We start from the raw sequence: 11,871 nt of genomic DNA on the forward strand, positions 1-11,871 counted from the left end.
AACAGATGTCCTTCACTTAGTGGGCATGGGTATACACTAAACCAAACACTCACAGAAGTCTCAGAGCTAGACCACATTAATGACCCTCTCATTTTTTTTCCTTGTCCCTGGAAACACTATTGAAAACTAAGATTAGCAGCTGTTGCATGCCATCATGAGCTAAAGAATTTATGACAAGAGACCTATTTAATTACAGCTCATGAAAGCAATCCTATGATATTGCAGATCTTACATATAAATATTATTGATATCCTCAGCTCTCAGGAAAGCAAGGTCTATTTCACAGACTTGCTAGAGGTCAGGGATCTTCCCCTGATGTTAAACATAAAAGGTGTTGTATAACATAGCTAAAAAGGTTGTGGGCTGGTTTGCAGACATGATTTTCTTCTCCATACAACCATAGCTCTCCTCAGACAGTGGAGAAAGAACTCAATACAAATCTCCTAGGGTGGAAATACCTGTCTGAAATGTGTGTGTATAGTTCAGTCACAGAGCTCCAGGGTGCCCTTGAGGGTATACCAAGAAGAGAAAGTGTCCTACGCCTTGGGGAGATTAAAGATGAAATTAGCAAAACAATAGACCAAAAATACATAAATTTAAAATCAGGTTCTTTGAAAAGACTAATATAATGGGTAAGCTACTCCCAAGTTTGATTAAGAATAAATATTTATTTCTTTGTTTATTTTGTCAGTCATGGGGCTTGAACTCTGGGCCTGGGCACTGTCCCTGAGCTGTTCAGCTCAAAGCTAACACTCTGCCACTTGAGCCAAAGAAGAATTAAAAAAAAAAAGCAATAATGTGAATGTGAAAAAGAGAATAATTACAAGTTCTAGAAAGGCCTAAAGGATTATAATAGACTATTACATTCAAAGTATATGACACATTTGAAACCTGAAGCAAATAGATGATTTCCTAGAAAATACAAGTTTTCATAGTTGACCCAAGAAATAATAAATAAGAATAGACTGAGCACAAAGAGGTCATAAATGAGTACCTTTCATATGACCCCAAGAGACAATATTGGATTGGTGACTGTTTATAAAAGGTAAGAAAAAGGTGGGTGAAGGTAACCCTAACCTGGCTTAATTAAATGAAAAGATGAATTTCACATACAGGAAAATGAGAAGGAATTGAATTTAGGGAGGAGAAAATATATAAATAAAGGGGCATCACTAAGGCATATCAAGATGGACATGCCTATCCAAGTGTCATAGCATAATAACAGCCGAACATACACTAATATGCAAGATGGAAATAAGTTGTATTTATTTTATCTCACCTTTAAAAATGTTTAGATGTTGGTGTCATTTTGTAATGTATAAAGTAGTACCGAAATCCCAAGTATCTGTACAGAGAAGCAAATACTCCACAAATTTAGTATATGAATGACTATTCAAAAAAGTTAGAGATGTACCAATACAGTAGAATAGTACTCAGCAAGGAAAACGGCCAAGGGGTACTCATATGTCTAACAGCCTAGGTGAATCTCAAAATCATTATGCTGAAAGAAGGGTAACCCCAAAGCACATACTGTGTGACACAAACTAGTTTACAATGCCAAAAGCCATCAGTGGTGGCCTGCAGTGAAGGCTGTGGAAGAATATATTACAAAGAGGCAAGAGGAATATTTTGGAATGTTGGGAATGTTCTATATCTTGACAGTAGAAGTGTCTTCACCAGTGTGTATCCATTCAGATTCAATGAGCATACATTTTAAAGGCATGCTACTTGTTGTCTATAAATTATGCCTCGACACAGATGAGCTTTCAATAAAAGTGTTCTAGTCAAAAAGGCTCTAGATGCTCTGTGCTCCTCAACTGAGTTATACTGCATATCTCAGTAACTAACACCAATCAAATTTTACTTCTCACTTATGTGATAGTGACAGGCCAGCTATGACTTGTTAGCTTCAGCATCCAATCCACATCACACACACACACACACACACACACACACACACACACACACACAACTTCAAATGAACAGACAAGCCAAGAATCATCATATGTCTGATGAAAGCCTCTCACAGGAAGAAAGAAGGCCAAAACAAGCAAGCAGACAAAGAGAATGTTGGAGAAAATAGAAATCGTTCAAGGAGAAAGAAGCTGTTTTTAGAAAACATATGTTTTGCTTTCACATTTTTCAGTGAACTTTTAATTTCTAGAAAAATCTAAAATATGGTGATAAAAATTTTAAACATAAACATTTAGAAATTTGGAATTGGGAGAAAAACAGAAGCTGGAAGGAAATGTGAAATCAAATTTTAAATGAAAATGAAAGAAAATTATAGGACCAGACTAGGAAGTCCAAAATCCAAATAATAGAAATTGTAGAAAGAAAATAAAAGAGGAAATTGAGAAGACAGCAACAAAATAACTCGAGAACAACTTTAATAAATGAAGGATATAAATTTTTAGTATTAAAAGTCATTTAAGTTACACAGAGGAAAATTATTTTGAGTCAAGATATATTTTCATAAGCCAGGTGCTGGTGACTCATGCCTGTAATCCTAGCTACTCAGGAGGCTGAGATCTGAGGATCATGGTTTGAAGCCAGCCCAGGTAGGGAAGTCCCCATGAGACTCCTTTGTAGTTCAAAGTGGAAGAGAAGTAGCCTTGAGCAAAAGAGCTCAAGGACAGTGCCCAGGCCCTGAGTTCAAGCTCCTTGACCCATCAAAAAAAAAAAAATTATCATAGAAGTTCAAAAACTGTGAAAACAAAAGATGCTAGAATATTCTTTAGAAATAAAACATGACATTTATGAAAGATCAAGCAGCATCTGGAAATCAAGAAAGCAAGCAGGGTATGATGCATACCTGTAATCCCAGTACACAGCAGCAGAAGCAGGAGAATCAGGAGTTCCAGGCCAGCACAGGATATATAGTGAGTTCCAGGCCAGGTCAAGAAAATAGTGAGACCCTGTTTTAAATGTGTATATGTGTGTGTGTGTGTGTGTGTGTGTGTGTGTGTGTGTGTTTATGCATATATGTGGAGAACCACACACCGTGTACTCCGTCTTTTTTTTCTTAGAATATATTCCCCATATACCGTCTCCACATGGGTTTTTAACTAATATTTTTAATTTTATCATCTTATTCTACTTTGTTCATTTTATGTAGTACTGAGAAATTCACACATGCTAGGCAAGCTCTCTGCCACTAAGCCACATCAGTGGCTGTGAGTTCAAGTCCCAGTACTGGAATAAAAAAGAAAAACAGATACATAAAAACCTCTAATGAAAGCACTGTTTCCTTATTAACCTGTTCCTAAATGCTCTATTGCACTAATGGGAAGACTAATAAACCAATTGCAAAGAGATAAATATTACATAGTTGTTTGTAGAAAGACTAGCTGGAAATCAGTATAGAAAAATAAGCTAGGTGCACTTTACATATGATAACACAACTCATTCCAGATGAGTTTAAAATGTCAATTTTAAACATTAAAATAAAAAAATGATTGATTGCACTTCTGATTCCAATAGAGGAAACATTATGGCAATTAAAAAACATGATGGACAAGATAGATGGGATCAACTAAAGGAAAAATGGAAAATGTATTCTAAGCAGGAAAAAGAGGAAAGAAGTAATAGAATGAGTAATTTGAATTTCCTATGAATAAAATGCTAATATTTTCAAGTCTATGTAAACATGCAAAGTTTTCTATTTTTTACTAGGTCAACTTGGAGAGAGCATAGTGAGAAGATACAAATAAAAGGAAATGTTTAAAACTATGCTCAGATTTTCTAATATTAAAAATGCAAATTGAAACAACTCTGACCTAGTTAATATTCCCATATTACCCAACATTTCTTAAATTGCCTGCATCATCATGCCAGTTGCATTGTTTACAAGTAGTCTTCTTAAAGAACTGCTCAGAATACAACAAGAGCTCTAATTGACCTATCTTTCCTCATAATACGTAGAGTAATGTATGCCCAGGGAAATATTTAGAAGATAAAAGTACTTCTACAAAGATGTTTCTAGAAATTTCATTGTATGAGTTTATTTAATAGTCTAAAAGTGGGGGCATAGCCCTATAATCCTAGCCACTCAGGAGGATTGCAGTTTGAGTTCAGAGTGGGCAAAACATTTATGAGACCCCCACCTCAATCAATGACAAGCCGGGACTGTGTCATAGGCCTGTCATCTCAACTATGTGAGAATGTAAATAGAAGGATCATTCTCCAGGCCTAAAGCAAGATATCCTCTTCAAAAAAAATAATGAAAGCAAAAGAGGCTGAAGGCATGACTCAAGTGGTAGAGCACCTGTGTACAAGGCTTTGCATTCAAACTCCAGTACCGTCAAATAGAAATCCCAACAAGTGGGAAATGGATAAGTAAATTTTGGTGTATTGCTACTTTTATATGCTGGTATATAGCCATTAAATAATATTGATACATGTTAAGTGTATATGCAAAAATGTCTAAATGAAACTCAAGATGCTAAATAGATTCTACATTTTTATGCTTACTATCTCTGTCTCTTCATTGAGAAGAATCAAAGAAGATAGAGTTTAATGTTAGGCATTTTTATTGTTTTGTCTGTGAAATGTTGAAGTGAATAACAAAAGCTAAAAGACTAACTTAAAAAATAAACAAAATAGGGGCTGGGAATATGGCCTAGTGGCAAGAGTGCTTGCCTCTTCTACATGAAGCCCTGGGTTCGATTCCCCAGCACCACATATATAGAAAATGGCCAGAAGTGGCGCTGTGGCTCAAGTGGCAGAGTGCTAGCCTTGAGCCAAAAGAAGCCAGGGACAGTGCTCAGGCCCTGAGTCCAAAACCCAGGACTGGCCAAAAATAAAAATAAAATAAAATAAAAATAAAAAAATAAACAAAATACTCCTTCAACTTGTAGTCACCTCCAACCCTGAGTAATTATTTCAGTAAGCATAACTTATTGACTGCCCACTGTGTGCTATAAGCTTTAACTGGCTCATTATAAAACGTGTCTATTTAAAATCACAACTAACCTGCAAGTTGCATGCTACTGATTGCTTCCTAGTTTACAAGTGCAAATTGAGGCTCTATGAGATTAAATAATTTACCAAACACTACATAATTTGGTTTAGGATAGTCATGTCTCCAAATTCTTTTATACGTTTTTCATTTGGATTAAAATAACAGATATTATCCAAGAAAAAAATCCAAAGTCAACCATCCAGGAGCAATCACACGATACTTTCCCAAAAATACTTCCTCAATATTTTTCCAGCATATTTTGTTTTTCATGGTAAAATCCATGGCCCCTATGTACTTTTAGATCCCAAATGTCTACATAATATTACATCATACTTTTGAGTCTTTATGGTAGCATAATACACTGTTACATAATATTCTATTATTTACATAACCATTTAACTAGTGTACATGTGGAAAGTGCCAAGTTTTTACTATTAGAAGAAAGCACTGCAATAAACCTCTTCATATGCAAGCCATGCTTGGCAAGAAAATCAACTCATATATGAGTTGTATGAGGTATGGGAATTTTTAAGACATCCTCCAAACTTCTTTCCAGAAAGGTTTTGTCCATTCACAGTGATTGAGAACATTTGTTTTACAACAGCTTTGCTGTGACTATTAATACATTTTGATCTTTGCTAATGGATAGCTGAAAAAATAAGCATACCAATTTTGTTTATACTTACAGATGGAAGATTTTTCACCCATTTTTTTAAAAAAATTCAAGAGTCAGCCAGGCACCTGTGGCTCATGCCTGTAATCCTAGTTACTAAGGAGACTGAGATCTGAGGATCCTGGTTTTAATCCAGCCCAGGCAGGAAGGTCAGTGAGACTCTTATCTCCAACTAAGCACCAGAAAACCAGAAGTAGTGCTGTGGCTCAAAGTGGTAGAGCAGTAACCTTGAGTTGAAGAGCTCAAGGACAGCACCCAGGCTCAACCAAAAAAGTAATAATAATTCAAGAGTTTTCCTCAGAGATTATGCTATTTGTTGTGAATGATTCCAACTTCAGACATATTGCAAAGCAATCATAAATCCTTTAACTTTCTCTTATAACATGCAGCATCTCAAAATAAAGTGACTCTGTCTCTGTATTTCATTTGTATACTCATGCAACATGCAACCCTTAAACATTTACAGGGAGCATTTTGATAAAAAGCATAAGGTCTATAAACATCCATATTCTTAAATCTGGTAAATTTCTTCCTGTAACATGCCTTCTATTGACTAGCTACATTTGATTTGATTCCTAAAGAAACTTAAGGGCAATAAGCCCCCCCCCTCAAAAAAAGTCTTCACCTTTTGCTTTTCTTTGTTTCTCTAACATCGTTTTAGAAGGGTTAAAACATTTTGTCAAAGACAGCTGTCCATAAAACAGAGGGAATTAAGCAGGTGGCACCACCTGCAAGCTGTGTAATTACAAATTCTTTAAGTGACCATTGGTTTTGCTGCTATCCAGTTATTCTAGATTATGTTGGGGAAAGCTCCAAGCCTTGGGTCCTGTGATCTATTATGTGGCAGCCATGATAGCTGCTGGGAATGTATGCAAAGGTCACCCTATCTGAGCCCCACTACTTACATCAGGTCTGCCTACCAATGGGCATTTAGTAGGACAACTCCTCATTATCCACAGTCTTCCCTGCTCATTTCAGAACCTTTATTCATGTCTGGGGAGGTGGGGCAGGGTGCTTGGGTTGGTTGCTAGAAATCAATAAGCCTTCAAAAGCCCATACACCAATACAAACATTAGTTCACCTAACAAACGTATTGGGGTTTTAGGGTAAGTTCTCTTATCCATATGTGAGGTCCTTTCAGGGCACTTACCATCTAAAGGAAGAAGACGGACAGAGAAGCATAACAAAGAAAATGTAGCTGGTGCATAGAAGCATTATGAAGATAATCAGCACTGATAGGGTAGAATAACTGGGAGCTAACTTAGTTAGACAGAGCACTTAAGAAGGCATCTCCGAGGGGGTATCATTTCAGCTGAGAGCTGAAGGGTGAGAAGTAGCCAAGGAGCCAGCTGTGATAGGTAGCAGTGAGAGTAGTCACTGGGGAACAAAGGGCTGACCAGGTGGCTTCAGCCATAAAAGGGGTAATTGAAGAGAGAAACATGGTTGAAAGGAGGGACAGATTACTTTATACATGGTCCTGTCTAAAGGATAGACATCTGTGTAGGAGCTGTGGGAAGATTTTGAAAGGCTTTAGGTGTGAGCAGGGGTGTGAGGGAGAGATGTAATCATATTTCTCCTGCCTGCTTGGCTAACTCCTCACCTCCAGAATTTTTCTGGAATATCATATTCACAGTAAGTCGTGCTCTAAATACCTTATTTAAGATTGTCAACACTAACTCTTCTATGTAATCCCTTTTGTTACTGTTCCAAACACTTCCTTCCACCTGCTCTACTTTTTCTTTTACTTGGCACTTGGTTCCTCCTCCCCCTCCCCCTCCCCCTCCCCCTCCTCCTCCTCCCCTGACTTGCCTGAGAACACTTCAGTTCCAGATGTCACTACTTCCTGTGGTCACCTCAGTGGTGACGTTTTTAGGTGTTCACAGCTACCCTAGGCAGAGTTGCTCTATGTCTATGTATGGGTATTTTCTGTCACTGGCATGTCATTTCACTAGACTGTCACAGGGACATGAAGCAATTGTTATTGCTTGTGACTTTTTGTATTTGTCATATAGTCTTGAAAAACCAAAGCCTTTAAAGCTCATTTGTTTACTGAAATGTGCTATTCTATATTATGTGGCTATAGTTGCCAATATCCTTATATAAATTCACACAAGTATGGGAGATTACTAGTTAGCATAGTTACTGATACTTCCAACAGATAATATAGAAAACTTGCAAGATTATTTAAAATATAAAAATGTGCTAACAAGTTCCTTTTTATTTTTTATTTTTTGCCTGTCATGGGGCTTGAACTCTGGCCCTGGGTGCTGTCCCTGAGCTCTTCAACTCAAGGCTAGTGCTCTACCACTTGAGCCAGAGAGCCACTTCTAGTTTTCTAGTGGTTAACTGGAGATAAGAGTCTCACTGACTTTCCTTCTCAGGTGGGCTTTGAATCTCAAGTCTTAGAGCTCAGCCTCCTGAGTAGCTAGGAATACAGGCTTGAGCCACCAGGACCCAGCTATAAGTGCTTTTCTTGTAGTTCAAGACAACATACATTCGTGCTGACAAGAGGGTCATAAAATAGGACAAGAGTGACAAAGTATCCCAAAAGGCAAAAACAGACACATAAAGGGCATGGTCTAGCCCTTCCTCCTGTGCATTTTTGTTCCATAGTGTCTAGTTTCCTCATTTGTGAAATTCTGATCTTGCTGTGCCTTGGGATTTCTGAAGCAGCCACGCAACACATTTATAAATACTTCATAATTCCAAAGGAGTTTTATGAACAAAAAGTAGAAAATATGAGCAGTGTTCCCTGAAGATTCAGAGTCCTTGGCTGGATTGTACATCTTGAGCTTGCTCCAGACTTCTGAGAGATGCATTTGAACTGTTGGTTGGCTGCCTGTCTGTGAGCTTTCCCACTGGAGGAAATCCCATGGAACTCTACCTCCCAGGCTCTCCTCAGTCATATGCCTCAAAAGGTGAATCATGATATGTTGCAATCCTGGCCAATGAGACACAAGATTCTTCTTGTGGAGTAAAGGGATACATGAGAAGAAACAGCCCTTTTCTTATACCTTGTTTGTGACTATGTCTTCACTGTGGCTGACAATGGAACAGCCAAGACCAGATTGCATGCTGAAGGTAGCACAGCAGAGAGATAGTGATGCCATCCGCTGGGAAGCTCCTTCCTAGAGGTATACTGCTTCTGTACATATTGATATTTATGATCACGAAACCCTTATGAGGAGAAAGGTGTGATGGGCTGGACAATGGCTCCTCCAAAGATGGGCTGCCTAGACCTGACTCCTGTGGATATTTGTAGCTACAATAAAAAATGGAATTGGGGTTGCTAATGGGATCAAAGTTGCCACTTGGTGGTGGTTTTAAAATCAGATTTTCCTAGATGGTCTGGCTAGGCCCACTGTAACTACAAGGATCCTTAGAAGTAGAAGAGGAAATCAGATGTGGGCCAGACACATGAAAGTGTGACGAGGACTTATCTGACTACTGTGTGATGAGGAGCATGAACCTAGGTGAGCAAGCAGCCTCTTGAAACCAGGAAAGTCAAAATCAGGGATCATGGCAGGGTTATGCTTGTGTGGGGACATATATAAGAAACTCTGAACATTTTGCTCAGTTTCATTGTGTACCTAAAACTTCTTTTTTTCCCCTTTATTGTCAAAGTGAAGTACAAAAGGGTTACAGTTTCATATGTAAGGCAGTGAGCCAGGAGCCAGTGGCTCATGCCTGTAATCCTAGCTACTCCTAGCTACTAAACTACTCTGAGGATTGAGGTTCAAAGCCAACCTGTAAAGGAGAGTCTATGAGACTCTTTTTCTAATTAACAACCAAAAATCTGGAACTAGAGCTGTGGCTCAAGTGGTAGAGCACTAACCTTGAGCAAAAAGGCTCAAGGACAGCACCCAAGCCCTGAGTTCAAGCCCAGGACCAACACACACACACACACACACACACACACACACTCACACACACACACACACACACACATTTAAAAAAAAACACTATGTAATCCAATTGTCCTGCTATTGAGTATACATCCAAAAGAAAGGAAATCAGTATGTCAGAAAGATCTGCACTCCTTTGTTCATTGCAATGCCATTCACAGTAGTCATGACTTGAAATTAATGTAAGTTCTCACTAATGAATAAATGAGCAAAGAAAATGTGGTATGTATATGAATAGAATATTGTTGAATAGAATATTGTCAGGCATTAAAAAAAGAGAAAACTCTTGTAATTTGTGACAATATGTCTAAACTTGGAGAACATCAAGTTAGGTGAACTGTGCCATATGACAAATACCACATGATCTCACTCAAGTGGAGTCTAAAGAAACTGATCTCATAGAAGGCCAAGGTAGAATGGTAATTCTTAGAGGCATGAGTGGCTAGGGAGGGGAAAGGATGGAGAGATATTGGCCAAATGATACATAATTACTGTTAAGATAGGAGAAAAGATGTCTAGGATTGACAAATAGAAACAGTGCAAAGTGATTGCCAGGGTGAGAAGATGGAGAGGTGTGCGAAGCTGGGAGGAATTGGAATTGACTACTAATGATTACTGAATTTCTTTTCTGGGTGATGAAAATGCTGGAAAACAGGTTGTAGCTATGGTTATACAACTATGTGGACATATGGATGATATACTTGGAGTTAATGTATGATATGAGAATTATATCTCAATAAACTTTTTTTAAAGGTCAATAAAAGCAAGAAGAGGTGTTTTTCCTGAGATCATTCAGAAGAAATGCAGACCTATTGTCACCCTGATTTTAACCCAGTGATGCCTGTGTTGGACTAATAGGTAACTGTATTGAGCTTGTGATAACTTGCTGCACCTACTATCCAGCCATAACACAAGTCACCATAATCTTTATCATCAAACTCTGGCACTTCGCACCGTGACAGTAAAAGGTGTACCATTAACAATTTTAGCAGAGGGATGGGGCTCAAGTGGTAGAATACCTGCCTAGCATGCCTAAGGTCCTGGATCGAATTCCCAGTAACAGCAAAGTAATAGGAGGAGGAAGGTGATGATGATGATAATGATGATGATGATGATGATGATGATGACGACGACGACAACGACGACGACAACGGCTCAGGAGCCAGAGACTGGAGAACTGCCATGCAAGTTCAGCCTGGGAAGAAAGTTAGTGATATCACCATCTCAACAAAGTAAGCAAAGTGTAGGGACTCCTACTTACATTCCCAACTACCATTATCATTCATACCCATGCAGAAAGCCATAGGTAGGAGAATCATGAGAGCAGCCCAGGCAAAAATGCAAGACTCTAACCCCAAAATAACTGAAACAAAAGAGTTAGAGTATGATTCTAACTAAAGTGCCTGCCTAGCAAGTGTGAGGCCCTGATTTCAAATCTAATATCGCCAAGAAAAAAAAGAGATACAGAATGTCCTGGTAATGCCCTACATATTGTTTTGCATCACTTTCTAATGATTGCATTATTTTTTAATTAATTTATTGTCAAAGTGATGTACAGAGGCATTGCAGTTTCATATGTAAGGCAGTGAGTACATTTCTTACCAAACTTGTTACCTCCTCCCTCATTTTTCTCCCATCTACCTCCTCAACTCCCCCCCCCCAAGTTGTGCAGTTGGTTTATAACATACTGTCTTCTAAGTATTGCTGTTGCATTGGTTCACCTGCATTTTCTAATATTTATAGCCAATAGCATCCTAAATAATTATACAAAAATGTCCAAAACATGCCATGTATTGATGTAAGCTCATTGTTAAAACACTTTAATTTTCACACATTAATTTTAACCAATATCCATAGAGCTGATACCACAGGAATTAATAGCTACTTCAACCCTGGTACCAACCACACATATCTGAAGTCTGAAATAGGAGGGAGGATAATATGGAGAACCCAATCTTGAAGTTAGCGCAGAATGTGGAAAAATGCAAAGAAAGAACCAGTCCCCACTTTCAAAAAGTTTCCGATTAAGTCGGGAAGATAAATGTCACAGAAATTAAGGGCCTAATGAACTGACTCATCGGAGAAGCTGTTTCTTGGCTGAGTCACAAGATGCTCCTGTGCCAAGTGGTTTGATTCCCCAAAAGTGGAAGGAAATAGAAAATCTGGTGTCTTCACTCAAGTTATCCTCTTCTTGGTATATGCATCCTTTACCCTAAACTGCCTCAAGATTTCTTCCCCCAAACCATTGTTAGAAAGCAAAGGTTCACCTTGAAAAGCTTGATTAGAAAAGATTATACATTATAAGAGAAAATACAGGGGAAAAATTCAAA

Source organism: Perognathus longimembris, chromosome 4 (genome assembly GCF_023159225.1).
Source record: "Perognathus longimembris pacificus isolate PPM17 chromosome 4, ASM2315922v1, whole genome shotgun sequence".
NCBI classification, from domain to species: Eukaryota; Metazoa; Chordata; class Mammalia; order Rodentia; family Heteromyidae; genus Perognathus; species Perognathus longimembris.